The sequence below is a fragment of the Bufo bufo genome, chromosome 3 (assembly GCF_905171765.1).
Source record: "Bufo bufo chromosome 3, aBufBuf1.1, whole genome shotgun sequence".
Lineage (NCBI taxonomy): Eukaryota > Metazoa > Chordata > Amphibia > Anura > Bufonidae > Bufo > Bufo bufo.
Window position 1 is genome coordinate 606015918 of NC_053391.1, and position 26751 is coordinate 606042668.

General features: G+C 45.2%; 1 long non-coding RNA gene across 1 annotated transcript; it reads left to right on the top strand.

Annotated features, from left to right (window-relative positions):
• Positions 1 to 11191: 11191 nt before the first annotated feature.
• Positions 11192 to 26095, top strand: LOC120993865. Its single transcript, XR_005777325.1, has 5 exons — positions 11192 to 11201; positions 12608 to 12613; positions 13641 to 13645; positions 20423 to 20429; positions 25987 to 26095. It is a non-coding gene; the product is annotated as an uncharacterized LOC120993865 (long non-coding RNA).
• Positions 26096 to 26751: the final 656 nt, after the last annotated feature.

Below are 26751 nucleotides of genomic sequence, written 5' to 3' on the forward strand. Positions count from 1 at the left end.
TCCCACCTGACACCGGGGGCACAATGGAAGCACAAGGCAAAGGCAGAGGACGAGGAAGAGGTCGCCAACGCAGCTGGGGCACCGCCTGCACCTCAGAAGGCAGGGTTAGCATGGCCGAAATGTGGAAAAGCTTTGTCAGCACGCCACAACAACCAGCACCACCAGCTGATATGGAACGTCTTAGCAGGAGGCAGCATTTCACCAACATGGTGGAGCAGTATATGTGCACACGCCTACACGTACTGAATGACACGTCTGCCCCCTTCAACTTCTGGGTCTCCAAATTGGGCACATGGCTTGTGCTTGCCCTTTACGCTTTGGAGGTGCTGGCCTACCCTGCAGCCAGTGTATTATCTGAACGTGTGTTTAGCACGGCAGGGGGCGTCATCACAGACAAGCGCAGCGGCCTGTCCACAGCCAATGTGGACAAGCTCACGTTCATTAAAATGAACCAGGCATGGATCCCTCAGGACTTGTCTGTACCTTGTGCAGAATAGACATGTATACCGGCACTAAGCAGCCATTGTTATACTGCAGCGCAATTGCTCATGTTTGTATTTTGGATATTTCACACTCTTTTGGAGTGTACCTTAATTTTACAAAATTAAATTAAAAACAAAAACCTGTGTTGGCTATCTCGTCCTCCCCCACCGCCGCTTCAACCTACTCCGCTACGTCCACCGCCTCCTCAAACTCCTACTCCATATGGAACTCCACCTCATAAATCCATTTTTTTTTTGTACGTGTTTTATTTTATATAATTTCACTACTTTGTCATTTACATTTTAGGGTGAAAATCACCAATTTTGGTGTGTATAGTACCTTTGCTATACCTAGTGGACCGGTAAAAAAAGATAAAAATTTGTCAGTTTTGGGTGTATAGTACCAATGCTATACCTAGTAGACAGGTTAAAAAAAATAATAAAAAAATTGGCATTTACTTTTTTGGGTTAAATTAACCGATTTTTGGGTGTATAGTAGCACTGCTATACCTAGTAGGCCGGTTAAAAAATTTATAAATTGTCATTTACATTTTAGGGTGAAATTCATCAATTTTGGTGTGTATAGTACCACTGCTATACCTAGTAGACAGGTTAAACAAAAAAATTATTTGTCAGTTATATATTCTGGTGAAATTCACCAATTTTTGGGTGTGATGTACCACTCCTCTACCTAGTTGACAGCTTAATAAATTTCAATAATTTTTCTGTTACATTCTTGGTTAAATCACCTGCGGTCTCAATATAAACGGTTCACTCCCGTAACTTACAAAATGACACAACAAGAAAGGAGTGTGCAACACACCAATATAAGGAAATAAGAATCAATTTTATTAAAGTATTGATAAAATGTACATAATATATAAAAATATATAGGTAATTAGGCAGGGACAACCACAGTCCTACATTACCCTGTAATCGGCCCAGTCATATAAAATGTAAGAACAATATCTCAATATCTAAACATGTGGATAACAATTTATCTGAAAGATATAATGCAGGAATAGGCAAGAGATATATATAATAGACATCTAAGCCCTAACACTACTGAACGGCAATACGGCCTGGAACAAGATGAAACAAGTCAAAATGCCAGGTGTTGCACAGAGTGGTAGGACAACATACCTATGAGGCTGGGACAAGAATCAGGGCAATGACGCTCCTTGACGCGCGTTTCGCGTGTTGTTCGCTTCCTCAGCGACATTATACAATTTTATACGTGAATAAACCTGCTATGCATAGGTGACAGAGAATAAAGTTTAATAAAATTTAATAAATTATTCAGTAATTAATGCACACCACATCCTTTCATTCAATGCTTAAACTTTGAAAAGTTGTCACACTTTTATGCTTTAATAATTTCTCCCATATTTCAACTCTAATTTTGAATTTGAAAAAATGAATCCTCCCTTGGATGTGGTGTCTCTTTCTCATGCTCCCTCTCTGGCCCCTCTCTGGCCTGGAACCCTGGTTCCCCGCCACCCGTGATAACCATGGTAGGCGCATAAAAGAACATCGAAAGTTGATAGAGCAGATATCAAATTTGATGGTGAACATCACGGGGACGTGCGACATGGTGGGGCAGTAAGTGTGCACACGCCTACACGAACTGACTGACAACTTCTGGGTCTCCAAATTGGGCACATGGCCTGAGCTTGCCCTTTACGCCTTGGAGGTGCTGGCCTGCCCTGCAGCCGGTGTATTGTCTGAATGTGTGTTTAGCAAGACTGGAGGGTTATAGTTCCCAATGTTTTTGGGTGTACCCTAATTTAAAAAAATAAAAATAAATTTTAAACCAAAAAGCCACTTGGGAATGACTGGCCGGAAACCCTACGAAATGATCCCTCTACCTCCTCCTCCTCCACCGCCACTTCCACCTACACCGCCACATCCACCGCCTCCACAACCTCCTACTCCATATGGACCTGGTCCTCCTAGATCAAGATTATTATTTTTTATTTTTACGTATTTTATGTTATTTTAAGTAATTTCCCTATCCACATTTGTTTGCAGAGCACTTGCCATGCTCTTAACCACATTCTGACGCCATTTGCAGCCTTCTAGCCCTTTCCATGACATTTTTACAGCCATTTTAGTGCTTAAAAGTTTGGGTCCCCATTGACTTCAATGGGGTTCAGGTTCGGGGTCAAGTTCGTGTCCCGAACTCGAACTTTTTTCCGAAGTTCGGCCGAACCCGTCGAACCCGAACATCCAGGTGTCCGCTCAACTCTAATCAATACATACAGGGGACAAGTATGTAGAATATACAAACATTAGGCATTCTCCAGATAGAAAACATCAAGTGATTATGTGGCTGAAGGTATATTAGACGGTGATTGGATATCAATTTTACTGCAGTCCAGTGGACTACAGGCCCCAAAAATTATTCATTCACTGTACAGAAAAGAAAAATTGATAATTTGTCTGGAGGTACATAAGGCGGTCACCGTATAACAATTTTGCGGTTGGTCAGTTACATTACAGGCCCCAAAAATTATGCATTCACCATACAGAAAAGATCAAGTTATTATGGGACTGGAGGTATATTAGACAGTTAATGGATATCAATTTTACTGCAGGCCAGTGGACTACAGGCCCCAAACATTAGGCATTCATCATATAGTAAACATCAAGTTATTATGTGGCTGGAGGTATATTAGACGGTCATTGGATATCAATTTTACTTCAGGCCAGTGGAGTACAGGCCCCAAACATTAGGCATTCAACGTACAGAAAACATCAAGTTATTATGTGGCTGGAGGTATATTAGATGGTCATTAGATATCAATTTTACTGCAGGCCAGTGGAGTACAGGCCTCAAAAATTATTCATTCAACGTACAGAAAAGAACAAGCGATTATGTGGCTGGAGGTATATTAGATGGTCATTAGATATCAATTTTACTGCAGGCCAGTACAAATACATGTCAAATACATATGTTTAAAAGAACTAAAAATATAAAATTGGATTAAAAACATGGCTAACGAAATCCCCCCTCTTGAAAAAACCCCAAATGATAATAGTTGAAATTCGATAACATATGGTCGTCACAGGTGTTGAATTCCTCCGTGGCCCCAAACATTAGGCATTCAACGGACAGAAAAGGCCTTTTATGCCACTGTATTTACATAAGATAGGGACCATTATATGTTCTGGGATGGCCGATAAGTGTTGGCTGGCATTAGGAAATTCAATTAAATGTGGTAATCACAGGTGTTGAATTCCTCCGAGATCCATGCCTCATTAATTTTTAGAAATGTGAGGTAGTCCACACTGTGGTGAGCTAGGCGAGTGCGCTTATCAGTCACGATCCCCCCTGCTGCGCTGAACGTCCTTTCGGACAGGACACTCGATGAGGGGCAAGCCAAGAGTTCCATGGCAATTTGTACCCTGAGGATGGATCCGGAGGGCGGCTGTCGATGGGTTGGCTGCAAGAATGATCTCATAATGGAAGTGACCAACACATCTTCAAACCGCCCTCTTTTTGCATGCGCTGTAGGATTGGTACCCGCAACGGTTTCTCTGTGGGTGGAAATTTCTCCAGCGCCCACAACAGCAGAATTCAGCATTTCTCTAAGCAAGGCCTGGAAATGCTGCATTCTGACAGCCCTCTGTGATGCTGGTAACATGTCCGCTATTTTGTGTTTTTACCATTTTGTGTTTGGTCTAAATATGTTGCCACCCAGTACTGGTCCTTGCCCTTTATGCTTTTTATATGGTGTCCCTCTTCAAACATTAGAGCATGAAGGCCCCCATTTGCACTAAATTGGAAGTGGTGGAGCGGCCTGGCTCCTGCTCATCGCCCACGAGAATATCGTCCTCAGTCTCCTCCCCCAAATCCACGGACAACACCAGGGATCCCAAAAGTTTAAAGCCTGCTATTCTTGCTGCTCATCCTCCTACTCTCCCCAGTCACAATCCTCCTTTGACTCCTCTTCAGACTCCTGCTGACTTGTCTCAGATGGAGTACCCCCCGGGAATTCATTAGACATTGCAACTTCCTCATCTTCCTGCTCCTGCTGCTCGACGGCTTGATCAATGACACGACACAATGTCACTGATGGCGCCCTGGCTGCAACTGACCAGTTTGGTGATCTCATCAAATAGCCGCAGAAGTCTGCATGCATCCTTGAACCTGTCCTGCCGCAGAGTCGTTAACTGTAGGTAGCTGAACGTCAGCAAGGCGAGCCATGGCCGTGTAAGATCTTCTAAAATGGCCAGAGATTTTCCTGGCCTGCCGCAAGACTTCCAGGACCCAGGGGTATTTGGCAACGAATCGCTGCACGACTAAGTTCAGGACGTGTGCCATGCATGGCATGTGTGTCATTTTGCCCTGTTTCAGCATGCTCAACAGATTGGCACCGTTGTCGCACACCACTTTACCAACTGTCAAATTGAGCCGGGTTAGCCACTGATCGGCCTGTGACCGCAGAGCTGAAAGGAGTTCAGGACCGGTGTGGCTCTTGGCTTGCAGGCACAACAGTCGCAGCACAGCTTGGCAACGTCTCATCTGGCACGTCGAATAGGTTCTGGGGAGCTGGGGGGGGGGTGCAGCGGAAGAGGCGGTAGCAGTGGAAAAGGAGTAATCAGCCGAGGAGGAGACGGAGGATGTAGTAGGAGGAGGAGGAGAAGAGGCAGGCCTGCATGCAATCTGTGGTGGTAACACCAAATCCACACGGGTGCCACGGGTTGTATGCTTGACAGACATCAGAAGGTTCACCCAGTGGGCAGTAAAAGTTATGTACCTTCCCTGACCGTGTTTGCTAGACCATATGTCTGTGGTCAGATGTATCCTGGCACCAACACTGTGTGCCAGAGATACATTCACTTGCCGCTGAATATAGCCATATAGCTCTGGGATGCCCTTCTGGGAGAAATATTTCCTTCCGGGAACCTTCCATTGCAGTGTGCCAATGGCCACAAATTTTCTAAAGGCTTCTAAACGCTTTCAAGTCCACCAGTTTATATGGCAGTAGTTGGCGGGCTAGCAGTTCCGACAAGCCGGCGGTCAGCCGTTGGGCAAGAAGGTTATCCGGCGTCATCAAGTTTTTACGTTCGAACATTTGGGCCACGGATGCCTGCCTTTTGCCAGATGAACGCGACGAAGGCACGGTGGATATCAATACCCTGTATCAGTATTTTCTGGAAACAGGTATATAGAACCCAATAATGAGTATTTGCTGGAAGTCGGTAAATCAAACCCCTTAATCAATATTTTTGGGAAGCTAGAGTATCGCAGGCCTCAATCAATATTTTGTGGAAGCCGGTATATCAATCCTCTCTATCAGTATTTTGTGGAAACAGGTATATAGAACCCAATAATGTGTATTTGCTGGAAGCTGGTAAATCAAACCTCTTAATCAATATTTGGTGGAAGCTGGTGTATTACAGGCCTTAATCAATATTTGGTGGAAGCCGGTATATCAATCCTGTCTAACAGTATTTGTGGAAACAGGTATATAGAACCCAATAATGACCATTTGCTGGAAGCCGGTAAATCAAACCCATTAATCAATATTTGGTGGAAGCTGGTGTATCGCAGGCCTCAATCAATATTTGGTGGAAGCCGGTATATCAATCCTCTCTATCAGTATTTTCTGGAAACAGGTATATAGAACCCAATAATGTGTATATGCTGGAAGCTGGTAAATAAAAACAACTTAATCAATATTTGGTGGAAACTGGTGTATCGCAGGCCTCAATCAATATTTTGTGGATACTGGTATATCAATTCCCATTGTCAGTATTTTGTGGAAACAGGTATATAGAACCCAATAATGACCATTTGCTGGAAGCTGGTAAATCAAACCTCTTAATCAATATTTGGTGGATGCTGGTGTATCACAGGCCTCAATCAATATGTTGTGGATTCTGGTATATCAATCCCCACTATCAGTATTTTGTGGAAACAGGTATGTGGCGAAACCAACCTCGCCACTGGGTGCTGGAGAAGCCTGGTTGCCAGCCTCTTGCCCCAGGATTATGGGCCCTCTCATCAGCCCGTGCTAAACTTAAACCCCATGGCAATTTGACTGTGTTGGTGGCATCTGAGCACTGTTCGGATATATTGAGCGCTCAGATCCAAGCCATCTGGGGATAAGTTGAATGTGGGGGTTCTGTTCAGTTTGATAGGAGTTATGTATTTTTGTGTAGTTTTGCTATTGTAAATAGAGGTATTTTCTGTACCTACTTGGCTTACCACACCCAGTTAAGCCAATTATCTCACACAGCCTAACTCTGTAAAAACTGGTTTTGGGCAGAAAAGCCATGCTTCCTTTGTTCACAAAGGACTTTTACTAACTTTTGAACCCCTGGTCTAATTTGTGCCATTTTTGGATATGTTAAATGTCTATGTTTACTGTAATGGTTGGGACATTGTATATTTGAATTAGTGATTTCTGTCCTATTGTCTCCACATGTGTATTGGCGATTTCCCTTTGTCCTGAGAGATAATTGAATTACTCCTCGGTTGTCTCCAGGACAGAAGACATTGTGTATTCTCCTGCCTGTGATAATTACATCAACCCATTGTGTAAGGTAATTGTATCACAGGCAGAGGGGAGGATTTTGTATGGGAGTGTTTTACTGTATTGTATGTGTTTATTGGTTGTCTTACAAAACCCTGTGGGTGGTACTAGTGTGTAATAATGTTATATAAGATCAATAAACACATAGCTCTGGCTGTCCACTGCTTTACCCTCAACACAAAGCCTCGTCTCGTTTCTTGGGGGGATTCACTGTATGCTGTTAGAGACTGATTGCTAGGAGTGTAAGCCGCTTGGGTGCGTTTCCTATTCGTCTGCTAGCAGCTATTTGTGAGGTTCCGTTCGGAGTTTGGAGCATTCCCTTGTATGCCGTTACAATTGGTGGCAAGCGGCGGGATCGTTCTCACAGCCCAGAAGGACATCTACAGGAGACACCATTCCATGGATTTTACAATTTGAGGGCAACACATGTCCTAGTACAGCGACCCTGACAGCACCAGAATGGAACCAGCAGTGGAGTACGATGAGGAAGACCTGGATGGCCGGGATGCATTAAGGAAAGGCATCTGGTACCAGGCCCTGGATAATGTACAATACCAGCGAGGTGAGAGTGGCCCTGCGGATGCTCTTCCTGGGAGAGCAGCCCCTGAAGGAATGAGTGAAGGAACTAGAGCACCGGGTATGGCAGGAGCTATGGCTGGAGGATTCCTACCAGGCGCTCTGGTGGTATATGGCACAGTATATACCCTGGACAGCTGAGCATGACAAGCCAGAGGGAGAGGAGTTTGATGGCCCTGGCTTGTTATGGGAGTCCTTTGCAGAGCCTGACTTCGGGAGCCCTGCACAGTCCAGATTTCAGGACATTTTCTACGAGAGGGAGGCTAGGCAGGATTGGGATGACCCCCATGAGGTAGAGAAAGACCTGGCTTACCTAGCAAACCTGGAGTGGGAACTGGAGCAGGACTACCGAGATCTCTTCCACTCCATTGGGAAGGCTCAGCAGGACAGGAAGATGACAGACCCGGATCCAGACCCATTCAGCTGGGCAAATATTGTGGATGTTTACTGGGAAGAACCCCAGGTGGCCGGTGGAGATGGGGTCGAGCTCTCTCCACCGGTCCTGCAGGGAATTGGGAGCCCAGTCTCCATTCCCCAGCGGCAGGCTCAGTTACAGGGGGCTGAGACAGTCGGTCCTGTCCCCCAGCGGCAATGGGAGTTATTGGGAATTCGGAGCCCATTCTCCATTCCCCAGCGGCAGGCTGAGTTACAGGGGGCAGAGACAGTCAGTCCTGTCCCCCAGCGGCAGTGTGATTTACAGGGAATTGGGAGCCCAGTCTCCATTCCTCAGCGGCAGAGTATCCTACAGGGAATAGAGAGCCCAGTCTCCTTTCCCCAGCAAAAGGACACTGTATTGGGAGCAGAAACAGTCGGTCTCCCTCCCCAGAGGCTGGAAGTATGTATGGGAGAGGAGCTTGTTACCCCCTCTCTGTATTGGCAGTGTGAATTGCAGGGAATTGGGAGCCCAGTCTCCATTCCCCACCGGCCGTGTGATTTACAGGGAATTGGGAGCCCAGTCTCCATTCCCCAGCGGCCGTGTGATTTACAGGGAATTGGGAGCACAGTCTCCATTCCCCAGCGGCCGTGTGATTTACAGGGAATTAGGAGCCCAGTCTCCATCCCCCAGTGTCACGGATGAAGTTAGCAGATAGCTGGAACATATAAATAAACGAGCGACTGGCTTGATCCCAAACTAAGGAGCTTATAGGTGAGCCCTATAAAACCCTAAGAGCTCTCCCGCACTGCTATGCACATGCAAGGGTCTGTATGGTAGACGATAGCATGCCCACGTACCTAATACTGTGTGACACCTGAAAACCCTATAATAGTGAGGGGACACGACCACCGGCTCCCTGCACTTAATACAGACGGAGTCAGGGTCACCTAAAAATCAAGCCAGCAAGGAAACACAATAAAGTAAATGACTTATCTGAACAAACAGCAGAAGCAGCCTCCAGCAGTGAACACCTCATCCAGGAAGTAGTATAAACCGCAAAGTGAGGCAGTATGGGAGGGATTATAAAGGAAGACGATTAGTCGAAATAAGTGACACCTGGCAGAAGGAAAGGAGATGAGAAAGTGAAACCAAAACAAGAACATCATACAAGAGGTAGAGAAGAACGTCTGCCAGATCTTCTCACAGAACTGGCGGTGACACCCAGCGGCAGTTTAACGAACCAGGGGGAGACAGTAAGCCTCACAACAGTGCAGATGGGACCGTGGTCTCTGCACTCACAGCACAGGGGGTATCTAAAGGGGAGACAGTCGGTCTCCTCTCCAACAACCAGGCTCCAACCAGGCTACTTTCGTTGTAGCGCTGGCACCAGGGCAGAGTACCGCTGGTCTCTGCCCACTCAGCAACCCACCAAGGCAGTCTACCAGTCCCCCACACAGCCGTGGTGAGGCACATGGACATGGACAGGTTTATCCCTTGCTCAGGTGTAGTAACCATTTATTGTGGGTGGGCTGTACTGCTGTTTCTGTTTTGTGGGTGGGCTGTTGGACTAACAAGGGCACTGACCGGCAGAAGGTCAGATACCCTGTTAGTCTGTTTGGAAAAGGGGAGAAATGTGAAATGTGGCGAAACCAACCTCGCCACTGGGTGCTGGAGAAGACTGGTTGCCAGCCTCTTGCCCCAGGATTATGGGCCCTCTCATCAGCCCATGCAAAACTTAAACCCCATGGCGATTTGACTGTGTTTGTGGCATCTGAGCGCTGTTCGGATATATTGAGCGCTCAGATCCAAGCCATCTGGGGATAAGTTGAATGTGGGGGTTCTGTTCAGTTTGATAGGAGTTATGTATTTTTGTGTAGTTTTGCTGTTGTGAATAGAGGTATTTTCTGTACCTAGTTGGCTTACCACACCCAGTTAAGCCAATTATCTCACACAGCCTAACTCTGTAAAAACTGGTTTTGGGCAGAAAAGCCATGCTTCCTTTGTTCACAAAGGACTTTTACAAACTTTTGAACCCCTGGTCTAATTCGTGCCATTTTTGGATATGTTAAATGTCTATGTTTACTGTAATGGTTGGGACATTGTATATTTGAATAAGTGATTTCTGTCCTATTGTCTCCACATGTGTATTGGCGATTTCCCTTTGTCCTGAGAGATAATTGAATTACTCCTCGGTTGTCTCCAGGACAGAAGACATTGTGTATTCTCCTGCCTGTGATAATTACATCAACCCATTGTGTAAGGTAATTGTATCACAGGCAGAGGGGAGGATTTTGTATGGGAGTGTTTTACTGTATTGTACGTGTCTATTGGTTGTCTTACAAAACCCTGTGGGTGGTACTAGTGTGTAACAATGTTATATAAGATCAATAAACACACAGCTCTGGCTGTCCACTGCTTTACGCTCAACACGAAGCCTCGTCTCATTCTTGGAGGGATTCACTATATGCTGATTGCTAGGAGTGTAAGCCGCTTGGGTGCGTTTCCTATTCGTCTGCTAGCAGCTATTCGTGAGGTTCCGTTCGGAGTTTGGAGCATTCCCTTGTATGCCGTAACAAGGTATATAGAACTCAATAATGAATATTTGCTGGAAGCCGGTAAATCAAACCCCTTAATCAATATTTGGTGGAAGCCGGTGTATTGCAGGCCTCAATCAATATTTGGTGGAAGTCGGTATATCAATACCCTCTATCAGTATTTTGTGGAAACAGGTATATAGAACCCAATAATGTGTATTTGCTGGAAGCTGGTAAATCAAACCCATTAATCAATATTTGGTGGAAGCTGGTGTATCGCAGGCCTTAATCAATATTTGGTGGAAGCCGGTATATCAATCCCCTCTAACAGTATTTGTGGAAACAGGTATTTAGAACCCAATAATGACCATTTGCTGGAAACTGGTAAATCAAACCCCTTAATCAATATTTGTGGGAAGCTGGTGTATTGCAGGCCTCAATCAATATTTTGTGGAAGCCGGTATATAAATTCTCTCTATCAGTATTTTGTGGAAACAGGTATATAGAACGTAATAATGAGTATTTGCTGGAAGCCGGTAAATCAAACCCCTTAATCAATATTTGGTGGAAGCTGGTGTATCGCAGGCCTCAATCAATATTTGGTGGAAGTCGGTATATCAATACCCTCTATCAGTATTTTGTGGAAACAGGTATATAGAACGTAATAATGAGTATTTGCTGGAAGCCAGTATATCAAACCCCTTAATCAATATTTGGTGGAAGCTGGTGTATCGCAGGCCTCAATCTATATTTGGTGGAAGCCGGTGTATCACACACCTCAATCAATATTTTGTGGAAGCCGGTTTATCACACCCCCTCAATCAGTATTTTGCGGAAGCAGGTATATCACAACCCTTAATCAGTTTTTTGGGGGGCAACAGGTTTATCACACCAGTTGCAATTAGTTATTCGAATAGCGTTTGTCCTTCTATATAGCTGCGGTATCTCAGTAGAACCACACACAACTGCTGCATAATACAAATGCACTATAATATACTTTCTATGTTAGAACGTATATTATAGGTATATCACACCCCTCTATCATTTTTTTTTTGGGGCAACAGGTATATCCTACCTGTTGCAATTACCTATTCCTATAGCGTTTGTACCTCAATCTAGCTGCGGTATCTCGGCAGAACCGCAAATAACTGAAGCACAATACAAATGCACTATAATATACACTCACCTAAAGAATTATTAGGAACACCATACTAATACGGTGTTGGACCCCCTTTTGCCTTCAGAACTGCCTTAATTCTACGTGGCATTGATTCAACAAGGTGCTGATAGCATTCTTTAGAAATGTTGGCCCATATTGATAGGATAGCATCTTGCAGTTGATGGAGATTTGAGGGATGCACATCCAGGGCACGAAGCTCCCGTTCCACCACATCCCAAAGATGCTCTATTGGGTTGAGATCTGGTGACTGTGGGGGCCATTTTAGTACAGTGAACTCATTGTCATGTTCAAGAAACCAATTTGAAATGATTCGAGCTTTGTGACATGGTGCATTATCCTGCTGGAAGTAACCATCAGAGGATGGATACATGTTCTCATTCGGTTTACGCCAAATTCGGACTCTACCATTTGAATGTCTCAACAGAAATCAAGACTTATCAGACCAGGCAACATTTTTTCCAGTCTTCAACAGTCCAATTTTGGTGAGCTTGTGCAAATTGTAGCCTCTTTTTCCTATTTGTAGTGGAGATGAGTGGTACCAGGTGGGGTCTTCTGCTGTTGTAGCCCATCCGCCTCAACGTTGTGCGTGTTGTGGCTTCACAAATGCTTTGCTGCATACCTCGGTTGTAACGAGTGGTTATTTCAGTCAACGTTGCTCTTCTATCAGCTTGACTCAGTCGGCCCATTCTCCTCTGACCTCTAGCATCCACAAGGCATTTTTGCCCACAGGACTGCCGCATACTGGATGTTTTTCCCTTTTCACACCATTCTTTGTAAACCCTAGAAATGGTTGTGCGTGAAAATCCCAGTAACTGAGCAGATTGTGAAATACTCAGACCGGCCCGTCTGGCACCAACAACCATGCCACGCTCAAAATTGCTTAAATCACATTTCTTTCCCATTCTGACATTCAGTTTGGAGTTCAGGAGATTGTCTTGACCAGGACCACACCCCTAAATGCATTGAAGCAACTGCCATGTGATTGGTTGACTAGATAATTGTATAGAACAGGTGGGGGGCGGAGCCTGACCGCTGAGCGTGATGGAGGTCTGAGACAGAGCTCCTGCTGTCTAGATCCGTGCCAAGAAGCATAGAGACACCCAAAAGCGTTTAAATATGGTCAAGATCGGGAGAGATAAACCCAGAGACCATCTGGCAACCCCTAAAAACAAAAAGGGGCAGACGGAGATGGATCGCTTCATAAGGAAGAAGCTGGCGCTTTCACCAGCGCGTTTAAACAAAATGGCGCCGCAACCCTCAGTGCCGGAATCGGAGGAGGAGGATGGGGAGGATTGTGCGGGAGCCGTGGGAGGAAGAGAGGAGACTGACGCCATACAGCCTGAGGATAACAACACCCTCCTAACAAGATCTTTTCTTAAGGACTCGCTGGCGCAGACAATGGCGCCGCTGCTACAGGAGGTGAGGGACATGAGGGAAGACGTAAAATCCCTAGGCCACAGGGTCGAATCCCTGGAAGGGAACCAGTGCCTGTTAACTAATAGGGCATCACCTGTCTCCGATCTCCTGGACGCTCAATCTAAATCGATTAACAATGCTTTATTGCTGTTAGAGGACCAGGAGAATCGGAGCAGAAGAAGAAATGTTCGATTCAAAGGGCTTCCAGAAACAGTAGAAACTGCTGATCTACAATCCACTGCAGAACAGCTTTTTACCGATATATTAGGGGCAGACAAAGCTCAGGGCATAACCATCGAAAGAATCCACAGATCCTTACGCCCTGTCCCAAAGAAAGGAGAACCGCCGTGTGACGTCATTTGCGGCCTACTAAGTTTTAGAAGCACCGCAGCCTTACTCCAAGCGATGCGTGAAAAAAAGGAGTTATGTTATGAAGGGGTAAAAGTCTCATTATACCAGGACATTGCTCCGTCCACACTCTATAAAAGGAGAATCCTAAAGCCCTTAAACGATTATCTGCGGGACCGGAAGATTCTGTACAGGTGGCTATTTCCTTTTGGACTCACGTTCAGCAAGGATGGAAGACGCTGCACAATCCGATCCCCGTCGGACTTGCCTGAAGTATGGGACCACCTTAACATAGATCAAATTCCAGTGGACTCCTGGATGCCCTTGGATAGCTCTGCTAGACAACTTCCTCCACTCCCACGGTTGGAACCGTGGTCGACCCCTACTAGAAGCAAGAATTCCAGATCTAATAAAAGATGAGGGATGATCCGGTCACCAGAAGGAACATTCATCTATCCAGAAGGCTATCAAGATTTGATATGCTACTTCTAACCTGGGAAGACATTTTCATCTACATGATTTGACCTTCCTGCTCCATCAAGGAGCCATAAGTCTAAGTGCTCTTACATCTTAGTCTTTTTTCACACTCTTCTCTCTCTTCTTCTTTTTACTCTCTTTTGTTGTTTGCCCCTCCCCCCCCCTCTCATTTAAGGGATATAATTTTTCCTTGCTCTTATACCCCCCCTCCCTGTATATCTTTTTCCTCTTTGATCTTGACTATTATTATCTATTATTATTATCTATTATCCATTTTCTATTCTATATCTTTTACTGTCATCCTTTAATAACATCTCCTACTATGATATGGAAATAACTCATTTTCAATAACAAATTGCTATATGATTGGTATGTCTGCACCCGGTGGACGCTAATTGCGTCCGCTGGTTGCAGTATGTATTAAAATCATTGGCAACAATACCATCGGTGTCTCTATATACCTATATAGCTGTGAATAAAGGGCATGTGTAAAAGAGTATTAGATTTAAGACCTACCATGACCGCTTACAGATCAGCATCTTATTTGATTACCACATAGGTCATTTAGATAGTTAACTACTGTCCCACCATTAAGATGCCAACCATACCATTCCTCTCACCTATCCCCTCCCACCCATCCTTCTTATCCCACCCCCACCCCTCCCCCCCAACTACACCTCCCCTGCTCTTCCCACCCCCCCACCACTCAAGTTTCTGTAAACCTCTAATGGTGAGATCTGTAAAGCTTTAATACATATACTCTAATGAAAACATATAGATAACATGCCTCTCTTCCGTTAACACGGGTCTACGGAGCCAGATTAGGAATCACTTGTGATTCTCTGTCCCCGTATATTTCTTCTACATGGGAAGGGCGACCACTTTTTTGGACGCCTTCTTATGTGTAGAAAAAGAAGGTCCATCCTAAAATCTGATTTAAGTTTATACTTTATAAGATCTACAATTGTTGTTATGTCAGAATTAACTGACCCTTTTGCTGTTCTTTTTGTTTATATTTTTCATCAGGTTGTTCTCAGGAGACCTAGCTCAAAAGATTACTTACCTCCCCAACTGCCAACACCATGGAAACCGTAACTGCAACCTCCTTCAACGTTAGAGGCTTCAACTCACCTCAAAAAAGATCTCAGGTACTCTCTCTTCTGAGGAAGAGCAAATCAGACATTTGCTTTCTTCAGGAGACCCACTTAAAATCTGGCAGGATCCCTACCTTACCACATACGCTTTATAACAAATGGTTCCACTCCACATACATAAAAGCAGCGAGAGGGGTTAGCATAGCGATAGCTAAACACATTCCCTTTGAACCCATATTGACACTCTGATACAGAGGGAAGATACATTTTTGCTAAAGGTAAAATCGGCCATACCCTAGTATCCCTAGCAAGTATCTATGCTCCGAACAAAAATTAATACTCATGGCTTAAAGATACACTCAACAAATTTCAGACCTTTGCAGAGGGTTTGCAGCTAATAGGAGGTGATTTAAATATATCCTTGAATCCAACTATGGACACTTCCAAAGGAATATCAGCGATATCACAAAAAACATTAGGAAACATTCAAAAACTATTGACTAAAAATCATTTAATTGATACATGGAGAACCCTTAATGCCTCCACTAAAGATTACACCTACTTCTCACTAGTTCACCATTCTTTCCAAAGAATAGACTACATATTCATTTCAGATAAATACCTAAACTCCCTTAAGAAAGCTGATATAGGATCCATAACTATTTCAGATCATGCACCAGTCTCGGCATACATGTCCTTTCCCTCCCTTCCAGTAAGAGAGTGGACCTGGAGGCTTAATGAGACTCTGCTTGACTCAGACAGTTCTCTAGCTGATATTTCTAAGAAACTAGCCCTGTACTTTCAAGACAATAAACCTTCTGACACCTCCCAGACCATAGTCTGGGAAGCACATAAAGCCTTCATTAGAGGGGAGCTCATAGCTTTAGGTACAAAAGTTAAGAAAGACAGACAGAAGATGTTAAACTCACTACTAACACAAATAGCTGCTTTAGAAACTATCCAAAAACAGTCAAAAGCGAGAATTATGCAAGATGACTTAACTGCGCTGCGACACAAATTAAAGGATTTACTTAATATTAGATGTGCTAAAGCATATCAATATGCACAATTCAAATACTATGCGCATGGAGACAGAGGTAGTAAGTTAACATCCCACTTAATTAATAAGAGAAAAGAGGCCCAATTTTTTAAAAGCATTAAGACCCATTCAGGCATTTTAACTAATGACACAAAGGACATAGCTACTGAGTTTAGCTATTTCTATAGCCAATTATATAATCTTACTTCAGACCCGCAAACAAACACAAATCAAAAGAAAATGGATGAATTCCTCTCTAAACTTAACTTACCTACTATCCCTGAAGAAGATAGCCTATCTTTATTAGCTCCTATAACTACAGATGAAATCTCAGACATCATCAGATCCCTTCCAAATGGGAAAGCACCAGCACCAGATGGGCTTCCCGCTGGATGCTATAAAAAACTTCTACCAGTGCTACTCCCTCACATTACAAACTGGTATGGAGCCTTGATGTTGGGCGCCCCCCCCGAAACAAACCCTAGAAGCCAATATTACAATAATAGCGAAAGAAGGCGGCAGTTACAGACCCATTTCTCTCCTTAACCTTGACGTAAAGATTTGGGCAAAGATTTTAGCAAACAGATTAAATAAAATTGTCCCAAAAATAATCCACCCAGATCAAGCCGGATTTGTGACAGGTAGAGAAGGCAACTTTCACTCCTGCAGAGTTATTCACGCGATCAAATTAGCTAAAGAAAAGAAACGCCCTCTCATTCTTCTCAGTACAGATGCAGAGAAGGCATTTGACCGTGTTAACTGGTTATATATGCAAAGAGCTCTGCATAGGTTCGGAGTTCCACCCTCCTTTATCACTGCGGTTATGACCCTTTATCAACTTCCAAGCGCTAGAGTAAGGGTTAATGGCATATTATCTAATCCCTTCAACATAAGTAATGGTACACGACAGGGCTGTCCATTATCCCCCACCCTTTTCATCATCACCATGGAAACCCTATTACAAGCGATAAGAGATGATCCATTGATAAAGGGATAAAAACTAACCTAACTGAACATAAATGCGCCGCTTTTGCGGACGATCTTCTACTCCTGATCACAAATCCAATCCAGGCTTTCCCACCGCTAATGTCATTATTCGAACAATTCGGCACTTTATCAAATTTTAAAATTAATTACTCAAAATCTGAGGCGCTCAACATCTCGGTCCCAACGTCCCAAATCCATAGCCTAAAATCTTCCTACCCTTTCACATGGCAACAGGAAAAAATTAAATACCTAGGTATTTTCTTAACAAACACACCGGCTAACCTATATCCCATGAACTACATTCCCTTGCTGAAAAAAATCAGAGACCAACTAAACTCATTATCCCTCCCCTATATATCATGGCTAGGTAGAAAGAACCTTCTGCAAACATATATCATGCCTAAACTATTATACCTTCTCCAAATGATACCCATCTACCTTCCGCAATACTTTTTTAAGACTATACGTTCCATATTTTCATCTTTCCTCTGGAAAGGGAAAAAGTCACGCTTAGCGTATGATAAATTAATTAGAACCCGTCCACATGGCGGTATGGGCCTCCCAGATGCACAAACCTTTTATAGAGCGATCCAACTGAAAAGATGGCTACAACTATGCATCCCACAATTAAGAATATTAGGCTCAGACATTGAGCTATTCACCCTATCTAATCGCCAACTAACGGGTTTATGGGGCATCGGGAAACCTACACCCCCAATAGAGGGACTAGCCAGAGGGATTTATTCGGTGTTTAACACCCTATCCAAAAGTGCGTACTTACTCTCTGATCCCCCAAAGCTGCTACCTTCGACATTAAGCCCGTATTTGATCTACCCCAACATCTCCAATCCCCCTGACTTCTGGAATGCATTTAAAGACTTAAATACAGAGGAACTACTGTCTCAGACGGATACAAATTTAGCAATAGACACATTTTGTGCCCTCCGCTTAAAACAAGCCAGTTTCCTAGACTTAAAGATATTCAAAGACACATGTTCAAAACTGCAAGATAAATATAGAACAAATAAAGAAAGTACCTGGTTCGAAAAACTTATACAAGGACAAACTACAACTAAACGCGCGGTGTCTAATATTTATAGGAACCTGTTGAGTTTACAGAAAATTTGTAAACCTGCATACATCACTCAATGGGAGAGGTAGCTGGGGACAACATTCAATGCAGCGGAGATTGACCAGATACATCTAAGATCCCATGGATTCTCTAGATGCGTAAAAATACAGGAACATTCCTACAAAACGATGGTCAGATGGTATAATGATCCCAGTAAACTCCATATAATGGGCCTATCAAGAACAAATACATGTTGGCGATGTAACAGAGATACAGGCACCCTAGGCCACATATTCTGGTTCTGCCCAATGATTACCAATTTCTGGTCCACTATTGAAACAAAAATAAACCAAATATGTGGCACTTCCCTCCAGCTTACCCCTACCTCAGTACTATTATCGTTACCTTCCAAGAGCTGGTCTCCTAAACCTTTTGACCTTCCCACCTGGTTTGTTCAAGCAGCTAGGTCCCTTATCCCGCTGCATTGGCTTGATCCAACCCCTCCTTCCATTCACCAATGGGAATTAAAAGTGAACCAATTATATCTCATGGAAGAACTCAGCAGTTGGGCCAATAGATCCCATTCTAAATTTCTAAATCTATGGAAACCCTGGATTAAATATAAGAAAATATAAGAAAATATAAAGTTGATGGAGATGCCTCTAACCTTTAAACATAAAATTACATCTTAGTAAACTATGACGAGCTACACTGAGAGCAACCTATGTTATTTTGTGTTACGTTTTGTATCACTCGGAGGACTTCTCAACCCTCTGTGAGGTACTTATAGTTATAGTTTTTGTTGTTATACTCCTGTCAAAGCCTACTAATCTTCATACGGAGATAAATGCAATGCTCGAAGTGCTGTAGGGCTAGGCAAAGCATCCAGAGAAATATTTGCCGCATTTCTAAGTATTGCCTTAACCAAAAGCTCTGACGTGAGACTGTTAATCTTATGCTCTGTCAATATTTGCAAATATGTAAAAAGTGAATTTGTATCTTTACATTATCTTATATGACAGCGTATTGTACACCTATTTTCATTGTGAAAAATCAATAAAACAGATATTTGATAAAAAAGAAATAGAACAGGTGTTCCTAATAATTCTTTAGGTGAGTGTACTTTCTATGTTAGAAGGTATATTAAAGGTATATCACACCCCTCAATCAGATGATTTTTATGGGGGCAACAGGTATATCACACCAGTTGCAGTTACTTATTCCAATAGCGTTTGTCCCTCTATCTAGCCGCGATATCTCAGCAGCACCGCACACAACTGCTGAACAATACAAATGCACTATAATATACTTTCTATGTTAGAAGGTATATTATACACTGCTCAAAAAAATAAAGGGAACACTTAAACAACACAATGTAACTCCAAGTCAATCCAACTTCTGTGAAATCAAACTGTCCACTTAGGAAGCAACACTGAGTGACAATTTCACATACTGTTGTGCAAATGGGATAGACAACAGGTGGAAATTATAGGCAATTAGCAAGACACCCCCAATAAAGGAGTGGTTCTGCAGGTGGTGACCACAGACCACTTCTCAGTTCCTATGCTTCCTGGCTGATGTTTTAGTCACTTTTGAATGCTGCCGGTGCTTTCACTAGTGGTAGCATGAGACGGAGTCTACAACCCACACAAGTGGCTCAGGTAGTGCAGCTTATCCAGGATGGCACATCAATGCGAGCTGTGGCAAGAAGGTTTGCTGTGTCTGTCAGCGTAGTGTCCAGAGCATGGAGGCGCTACCAGGAGACAGGCCAGTACATCAGGAGACGTGGAGGAGGCCGTAGGAGGGCAACAACCCAGCAGCAGGACCGCTACCTCCGCCTTTGTGCAAGGAGGAACAAGAGGAGCACTGCCAGAGCCCTGCAAAATGACCTCCAGCAGGCCACAAATGTGCATGTGTCTGCTCAAATGGTCAGAAACAGACTCCATGAGGGTGATATGAGGTCCCGACGTCCACAGGTGGGGGTTGTGCTTACAGCCCAACACCGTGCAGGACGTTTGGCATTTGCCAGAGAACACCAAGATTGGCAAATTCGCCACTGGCGCCCTGTGCTCTTCACAGATGAAAGCACGTTCACACTGAGCACATGTGACAGACGTGACAGAGTCTGGAGACGCCGTGGAGAACGTTCTGCTGCCTGCAACATCCTCCAGCATGACCGGTTTGGCATTGGGTCAGTAATGGTGTGGGGTGGAATTTCTTTGGAGGGCCGCACAGCCCTCAATGTGCTCGCCAGAGGTAGCCTTACTGCCATTAGGTACCGAGATGAGATCCTCAGACCCATTGTGAGACCATATGCTGGTGCGGTTGGCCCTGGGTTCCTCCTAATGCAAGACAATGCTAGACCTCATGTGGCTGGAGTGTGTCAGCAGTTCCTGCAAGACGAAGGCATTGATGCTATGGACTGGCCCGCCCGTTCCCCAGACCTGAATCCAATTGAGCACATCTGGGACATCATGTCTCGCTCTATCCACCAAAGTCACGTTGCACCACAGACTGTTCAGGAGTTGGCAGATGCTTTAGTCCAGGTCTGGGAGGAGATCCCTCAGGAGACCGTCCGCCACCTCATCAGGAGCATGCACAGGCGTTGTAGGGAGGTCATACAGGCACGTGGAGGCCACACACACTACTGAGCCTCATTTTGACTTGTTTTAAGGACATTACATCAAAGTTGGATCAGCCTGTAGTGTGTTTTTCCACTTTAATTTTGAGTGTGACTCCAAATCCAGACCTCCATGGGTTGAAAAATGTGATTTCCATTTTTTAATTTTTGTGTGATTTTGTTGTCAGCACATTCAACTATGTAAAGAACAAAGTATTTCAGAAGAATATTTAATTAACTCAGATCTAGGATGTGTTATTTTTGTGTTCCCTTTATTTTTTTTCAGTGTAGGTATATCACACCCCTCAATAATTTTTTTTTGGGGGGGGGGGTCAACAGGTATATCTATCCAGTTTTAATTAGTTATTCCAATAGCGTTTGTCTCTCTATCTAGTTTCAGTATTGCAGCAGAAACGTCTCAATATGCTGTCCTGTCCCACCTGATGTATGTGTCATGGGTTAAAGTTCGGCGCTATGCAAACAAATATGGCGCGTGCGAATATTGCCATAAAGTTTGCCGCGAAACCACTGCCGTGCAAACCGCAAGGCCATCTCTACATACAGTGTCCTTTTTCCGTAGACGGTGTCCGCTGCAAACAGTGACATTAGCTGTGTCACATATCCAGTGTAAAGTGTGCGCATCCAAAAAATATCTGACATCCAGTGTACTGTTTCCATAGACGTGTCCGCCGCGGACAGTGACATTAGCTGCGCCACATCTCCTGTGTAAAGTGTGCACATCCCAAAAATATCTGTGACATACAGTGTACTTTGTCAATAGACGGTGTCCGCTTCTGACAGTGACATTACCAGGGCCACATCTGCAGTGTAAGGTGTGCACTTCAAAAATGTATCTGTGACATACAGTGTACTTTTTTGCGTAGACGCTGCGGACAATGACATTACTGGTGGTACCTCTCCTGTATAACGTTTCCTCAACCCAAATACATGTGACATTCCCTGTAATTTTTCATTAGCCGCTGGTGAAAGCATTGACATTACCTGTGGGATATCTCCTGTGTGATGTTTCTACATTCCAAATACCTTTTCAAATTTGTTTGCGCATACAATTCCAAATCCTACGCAACTGTACGTGTGACAGACTTTAAATCATATATAACATTTAATATGAAGAAGGCGAGCAGAAAGGGACGTGGCAGTGGCCGTGATGCTGATGGTGCACGCAGAGGCCATGACCCTGGGCGTGGTGAAACTGTGCCTGCTGCCAGAGCACAAGAAAAACAATCATCAACGATACCTAGCTTCATGTCCTAGTTTGCAGGGCGGCGCAGGACACCACTCTTGAAGTCAGACCAGTGCGACCAGGTGGTCGGTTGGATTGCAGTAGATAATGCTTCCAGTCGGTTAAGCACCACACTGTCTTCCACCAAGTCCAGTCTCAGTAGCCAAGAGTCTGCTCAACCAAATCGTCACTCTGATCCTCCTTCCTCCCACCATGGAGAGTCTGGGCAAACAAGTGATCCCACACTCGGATATTCCGAGGAGCTCTTTTCTGCACCATTTCTTGATTTGGCCCTCTCGTCAAACACGCTTGAAGAGGGACAGATCTTGTGCCCTGACTTCCAAACTACAAGAAGATGACAGTGGGGAACGGCAATTACTGTTTAATGAGGTGGATGATGATGAGACACACTTGCCAATAACTCAACGGCAATTTCTGTCTCAAGAGGTTAATGAAGAGGATGAGACACAGTTGTCAATCACTGAGGTAGTTGTTAGGTCAACAAGTCAGGAGGATGAGCAGAGTGAGGAAGTGGAAGAGGAAGTGGTGGACGATGAAGTAACTGACCCAACATGGGGAGGTGGAAAGCCGAGCAAGGACAGCAGTATAGAGGGGGAGGGATCTGCTGCACCGCAACAGGCTGGAAGAGGCAGTGAGGTGGCAAAAGGGAGAAGGCGGGCTACACCAAACAGGCCTGCAACTGTTCCATGGAGCAGTTCCATGTTCCCTTGCGGAAATCTCCCTTGCCAAGTGGTAGGTGTTCCGCAGTATGGTGCTTTTTTGAGAAAAGTGCGGACGACAAAAGAAAAGTAGTTTGCAACCTATGCCGTACCAAAATGAGCAGGGGCGTGAACACTAGCAACCTCACCACCACCAGCATGATCCGCCACATGGCATTCAAGCGCCGTAATAAGTGGGATGAATGCCTGGGTCCACAATCTGTGTCTGCGGGTCACACCACAGCCTCTTCTTCCCCATTGTTACCTGCTGGCCAATCACATGTCGAAGGCGCAGGCCCAGATGCCTCCCAACCTGCACCTGGACCTTTGCAAGCACCATCAGCGACCACATCAACTTCTGTGTCCCAGCGCAGCATACAAATGTGCTTACCCCAGGCATTTGAATGCAAAAACAAATATCCATCCACCCACCCACAGGCCATAGCACTAAATGCGCAGCTTTCCAAATTTCTGGCCCTGAAAATGTTGCCATTTAGGCTTGTGGACACTGAGGCCTTCCGCAGCCTGATGTCAGCGGCCGTCCTGCTTTACGCAGTCCCCAGCCGCCATTATTTTTCAAGGTGTGCCTTGTCCGCCATACACCAACATGTGTCCCGTAACACGTGCACCTGACCAATGCAGTTACTGGGAAGGTCCACTTAACCACGGAGACATGGACAAGTGCATTCGGCCAGGGAGGCTATATTTCCCTGAGGACGCTATATCTCCCTGACGGCACACTGTTGAATGTTGAGTGAGTCGTACCCGGGGATGGCACAGGTGCTACCGACGCCAAGGATTGAGGGCCCTAATTCCATTAGGGTTTCTGCCACCACCAGGGCCGGACTGGCCATAAGGCAGACCGGGCATTTGCCCGGTGGGCCGGGCCGCCTCAGGGGGGCCGCCTCAGGGCTCGAGTGGGTGTGCCGGCCGGGTATGGCCTAATCACAGTGACACCCCTGTGCTCCGTCTCCTGCCAGCCCCGGCCGCACGACTGAGTGACACAAAGAAGAAGACTGAAGACACATCACATACTGACTGTCTGTGAGTCGAGACAGTCCACCCCCACAGCTCCGCCTCCTGTGCTCCGCCTCCGTTTCTCCATCTTCCGGCGGCCGGCAGCGTCACTCACTCCGACGTCACGCGCCTGCTCCGCCTTCGTTAATAAAGTGGGAGGAGCATGCGCGTGCGACGTGACGTAGTGAGTGACGTCACGCCACGTTACGTTACGCCTGCCGCCGGCCGTAAATGACAGTCTTTTGTGCAGTGCAGTGCAGCACTGACTACTGTACTGTCTGTCTGTGAAAAAGAAAAACTGTGAATTGAACTTGTACTTGTGATTGAATACAATTGGAGTCCTCCTGACTGTCCCAGGCAGTAAGTTAGTGATGATAGTGATAGATTATATTAGATAGTAACTTATGTAAGTGAGCTATTGAGCTTGTAAAAAAACTTGTGCAAAGTATATGAGTAGTTACTAACTACTCATATACTTTGCACAAGTTTATTTACAAGCTCAATAGCTCACTTACATAATGGTCCGTGACGTCTTACAATAGGGAGGGATACTGTCAGGGACACTGTTATGGGTGGGGGGGGGGATATGATCTGTGGATCGTGTGGACGATGACACATTTATATAGCACAAGATGCTTGCGCTGCCATATATGTATGTCATCCATAGATCCCCCGGCCATCCATAACAGTGTCATCCACAGATGCCCCCCGCATCTGTGTCAGATTCCATCATTCCAAAATCCACACAGATGCCGCCATAACAGTGCCATGCCAGTGTCATCCACAGATGCCCCCCTAATAGTGTCATCCACAGATCCCCCATAACAGTGCATCATCCACAGATGTCCCCATAACAGTTTGTCATCCACTGATGCCCATAACAGTGTGTCATCCACTGATGCCCATAACAGTGTGTCATCCACAGGTCCCCCATAACAGTGCGTCATCCACAGATGTCCCCATAACAGTGTCATCCACAGATGCCCCCATAACCGTGTGTCATCCACAGATGCCCCCATAACCGTGTGTCATCCACTGATGCCCCCATAACAGTGTGTCATCCACAGGTCCCCCATAACAGTGCGTCATCCACAGATGCCCCCATAACAGTGTCATCCACAGATGTCCCCATAACCGTGTGTCATCCACTGATGCCCATAACAGTGTGTCATCCACTGATGCCCATAACAGTGTGTCATCCACTGATGCCCATAACAGTGTGTCATCCACTGATGCCCATAACAGTGTGTCATCCACTGATGCCCATAACCGTGTGTCATCCACAGGTCCCCCATAACAGTGCGTCATCCACAGATGCCCCCATAACAGTGTCATCCACAGATGTCCCCATAACCGTGTGTCATCCACTGATGCCCATAACAGTGTGTCATCCACTGATGCCCATAACAGTGTGTCATCCACTGATGCCCATAACAGTGTGTCATCCACTGATGCCCATAACAGTGTGTCATCCACAGGTCCCCCATAACAGTGCGTCATCCACAGATGCCCCCATAACAGTGTCATCCACAGATGTCCCCATAACCGTGTGTCATCCACTGATGCCCATAACAGTGTGTCATCCACTGATGCCCATAACCGTGTGTCATTCACTGATGCCCATAACAGTGTGTCATCCACAGGTCCCCCATAACAGTGCGTCATCCACAGATGCCCCCATAATAGTGTCATCCACTGATGCCCCCATAACAGTGTGTCATCCACAGGTCCCACATAACAGTGCGTCATCCACAGATGCCCCCATAACAGTGTCATCCACAGATGTCCCCATAACCGTGTGTCATCCACTGATGCCCATAACAGTGTGTCATCCACTGATGCCCATAACCGTGTGTCATCCACTGATGCCCATAACAGTGTGTCATCCACAGGTCCCCCATAACAGTGCGTCATCCACAGATGCCCCCATAACAGTGTCATCCACAGATGTCCCCATAACCGTGTGTCATCCACTGATGCCCATAACAGTGTGTCATCCACAGGTCCCCCATAACAGTGCGTCATCCACAGATGCCCCCATAATAGTGTCATCCACAGATGCCCCCATAACAGTTTGTCATCCACTGATGCCCATAATAGTGCGTCATCCACAGATGCCCCCATAACAGTGTCATCCACAGATGCCCACATAACCGTGTGTCATCCACTGATGCCCATAACAGTGTGTCATTCACAGGTCCCCCATAACAGTGTGTCATCCACAGGTCCCCCATAACAGTGTGTCATACTGTCATCCACAGATCCCCCATAACAGTGCGCCTGCGCACTGAGGAGAGACATAAAGGAGGGCAAATAATCAGTGGAAGCAAGCAGAGGACGGCAAAGCAGACAACGGAATAGCTTCTTTTATAAGTAAATAGTTTTATTATAAATGTAGTAAGTAAATGTAGTGGTGCTGTAATGTGGACCCCAGGCCTCTCTGATGTCCTGCATGCTGGGCTGGCGCTGTGGCAGCATACGGTTGGTCAGGCAGCAGAAAGGCTCTGGGGCTGTCATTGTGCTCTGGAACTTTTCCCTTCACAGCCACTGCTATCTCTCTCTTTTACAGTGCAGACTCTGAAAGAGGCTTTCAGTTTGCTCTCCGTCCTCATAAAAGTCTATGGGAATCAAAACGGATCCATCTGGTTCCTGTTATGCAAGACGGAAAACAAAGTCCTGTCGACAGGACTTTGTTTTCCGTCTTGCATAAGGGGACCCAGACTGATCCGTTATGCTTTCTCATAAACTTCTATTAGGACAGAGAAAAACGGAATGCCTCTTAAAGGTTTCCATTTTGCATTCCATCTGGCCATTCCGTTATATTCCGTTTGAAACGGAAACCTATAATGGAATGGTATAATTCAGATGTAAACCCACCCTTAATACTCAAGCGTACCGAGGAAGAAAGGAAAACTCTTGAAAGCTTGTCTTTTAAGTATTAGGTTAGTACAAAAATAAGATAAAGCCCTAGTCCAGTGGTCGGCAAAGTGCGGTTCGCGAGCCACAAGCGGCTCTTTTTATCCTTG